This window comes from Ursus maritimus, unplaced genomic scaffold, assembly GCF_017311325.1.
Source record: "Ursus maritimus isolate PB19 unplaced genomic scaffold, ASM1731132v1 scaffold_7, whole genome shotgun sequence".
Lineage (NCBI taxonomy): Eukaryota > Metazoa > Chordata > Mammalia > Carnivora > Ursidae > Ursus > Ursus maritimus.
The window spans coordinates 7,798,298-7,801,400 of record NW_024426885.1 but is presented as its reverse complement, the minus strand read 5'-3'; the positions used below and the strand labels follow the sequence as shown (position 1 = coordinate 7,801,400).

The following is a 3,103-nucleotide window of genomic DNA, read 5'->3' as shown; positions in this document are numbered from 1 at the left end:
AGCAGCTTGCCCATCATCCAGGGGCTCATCGTCCTTCTTTCCCTGTGCTACAGCCACTGAAGACCCTTCTGCTCCCTGCGAAGGACGGACGGGCTCCACTTCCTTCCCCTACAGCCAAGGCCAGGCAGAATGGCCAGTGTGGAATGGGAACAGAAGTCAAGAAGGCCCTGGTGAGGGGCTCCGGTGACCATGCTGGAACCCCAGCAGGGGGAGTGGCTGCGTCTGAGGGCTCGCTTTGCCTGAGGGAGCCCCAAGGTTCTCACAGAACCCAAGCGCACACACTGTCTCCTCCGTCCCCTGAAGGTGTCTGTCTTCCCTGGCATGTGTCCCTCCAGGCCTACGCCCCGGGCCCAACGGGCCGTGATGCGCCCTCCCGCAGCTGACCAGGAGACCCTCCCAGTGGTGCGTCCTCCCTCCCACCGTGTCCTAAGCCTGTCCCGTGCTTGGACCCATGGGCCATGCGTACGCATCCGCACCCAGCCCCGCAGATAGTGAGCACAATGCAGAGCTGTGAGAGAGGTTATTTTTGAAACTTATTTGCAAGGTAGATTTCTTGTAAATGCAGAGAAGCAAAGGAAATTCTGTAGCTTTTTTGAAGGCAACACACACCCCACGGGTGTTCTCTGAGGGCACGTTTGCGGCATCATTTTCTTTACCTCCTGGCCATACACGTTCAGACTCTGCGGTCACTCCGCCCCAAATCATCAGCAGCCCCAGGAAGCTTCCCCCAGGCACCTGTGGGGCAGGAGGCAGGGGGTGGGGCTGCCACAGGAGGCACTGGGCTCTCACGTCCAGCACGCTGGCAGTGACGGGCTCGGGGCCCTGCCCAAGAGAATGGCAGAGCCCGGGCACCGATTCTCAGGACTGGGCCTCCAGTCATGGGAAGGGACATCCATCTACTTTGAGGCCAACAAACTCTGGTGCTGTCTCCCCCAACACCCTATTGTTCCTCCCCTGGGTTCCCCATCTTCATGAAAAGGGCCACGCCCATGTCCTGCGCACAGCCTGGAAGAGGGGAGAGATGCTGTCTGCACTGCCCCTCTTCTGTCTCCTGGTCCTGGGAGTCCACCCTCTTGGGCTTCTCCCTTCTATCCTCCACTATCCTTCCAGTTTCCCCCACCTAACCTCTCCTGATCTGGGCAGTTTCTACATGGCAACTGGAGAAGCTTGCCTGAAGCACAGTGTATCTGGCACACTCTCGCTCACTAACCTTCTGTGGCTCCCATTGCCTACAAAATCAAGCTCCCACTCTTCAGTCCTGCGGGACCTGGCCCCACCGCTCCCCCAGGGCCTCAGACACTTTGCTTGGACTTCAGCTCTCATGCTTTGCTAGATGGGGATCCCTCCCCAAGAGGCCTCTCTTCGCCCTTAGCAACTCTGAAATGTTCTCTTCCCAGCTACATCCTCCATGAATCCTTCCCTGGTCCAATGAGACCTCCTCTGGCTCCCCCACATCTTCCCCCCGCCCTACAGATACTCACCACTTTGGGTCATAGTCTCTCATGTTTGCTGTCCCCTCTGACCCTTGTGAACCCCGGGCGTGGGGGGCCCTCAGTCTTCTTCTCTGAAATCCCCTTGATCCTCTGAGGCGATGCTAGCTACCGTCACAGATAAAGCTGGAATTTCATTGGTCTGACACAGTAACACCTGAGGCCTCACGTCACTCATGTCACATCCACGGTCAATGTTCCTGGCTGGGCGGCCTTCCAAAGGCTCACTCAGGGCCCTCGGCTCCATCCGGCCTGTGGCCTGACCCTCCCCACAGTCCTTGGAGCCCTCCCAATAGAGATGGCACTTCTGGCTTTTGGGGTTTGTTTTTATTATGGTAAAAAAAAAAATACACAGCGTAAGATTTACATGGTAACCATGTTTAAGTGTACAGGACAGCAGAATTAACCACACGGACATTGTTGTGCAACAGATCTCGAGAACTTCCTCATCTTGCACCACTGACACTCCGTCCACTGAACAACTCCCTCTTCCCCTTCCCTGCACACTCATTTTCAACCACGTCAGCCAGGACGGGTGTCACTTCCCTCAAGATCAGTTATCAAGAACTCACCACATGGCCACACCCCGGAGGGCAGGAGCCTGCAGAGGGGGGCACAGACGAGGCCTCAGTAAATGTATGTGCACCAGCGGGTGGAGGAAAGACAGGCTTCAAGGCGGGAAGGAGGGAAAGTTCGTGCCAGTGTTTCCTGAGCACCCACCGTGTGTGAAGCAATGAGCTGGGCACAGCCACACATATGAGTGCTGTGCAGGCCCATGGAAACAGCCCCAACGTGAAGCCAGGCAGACCTGGTCTGGAGCAAGTTCATGAACTTTCCCAGCCTCATCAGAGCCCTCCATGAACTGAGAGGGAGCCCACCTCCAGGATGGGGCGATCGCATGCTATGAGACGAGCAGAGGGCCTGGCACACAGTAGGTACTCAAGAGCAGACATCACTATCACTGTTCACCTTCCATAATCCTGCAACAGGAAAACCCAGTCTCCAGTCGCCTGGGCCGCCCGCACCGTTGGTTAAGTGACAGGGCTGAATCTGCGGACACCAAGACTGCAGCCAGCCCCCCAGGGTATCCCCAAGACAACCTCTGACCCCCCGGCCCTGGCCTGATGCGGAGCGGGGAGCCGGGGGCCCCTCTCAGACCTCACAACCTCCCTCACTGACCTCTTGCCCACAAAGCCCTGAAGTTTCTGCCAGATGCCGCCCACTCCGTCCACACCCCTTTGAAGGAGATTCCCCTGACAATCCTCAATAAAAATACTGCAGAGCCCGGGCCAAGGTCTGCAGACGTCCCTTGGTCCAGCCCATCCCTGCCTGGTGAGTGAGTCCCTGCTTCGGCTGTGGACCCCGTCCAGGCTTTATCAGCCCTGGGCCCCCTCCAAGCGTGTGCGCTGCCTGCCGGAGCCCCACCTGCAGACACAGCCCCCCCCCCCAAATGCTTCGTCCTCCGGCTGGTGCAGCCATCAAGCCCACAGAGGGGTGCTCACAAGCACCGCGCCGAAAGAAAGCAAATCAGAGCTTGTGTCCCCGAAGGCCAGCCAGGTGTCTGGTGGCAGGTTCCCCAGGAAGAGGCGAGTGCCGCAGGGCCGATGGGGTGC

At 58.3% G+C, this 3,103-nt stretch overlaps 1 long non-coding RNA gene across 1 annotated transcript; it reads right to left on the bottom strand.

Annotated features, from left to right (window-relative positions):
* Positions 1–520: 520 nt before the first annotated feature.
* On the bottom strand, positions 521–1,797 carry LOC103658033. The gene is made up of 2 exons (XR_567027.2): positions 1,482–1,797; positions 521–735 (listed from the first exon to the last, which is right to left on the bottom strand). It is a non-coding gene; the product is annotated as an uncharacterized LOC103658033 (long non-coding RNA).
* Positions 1,798–3,103: the final 1,306 nt, after the last annotated feature.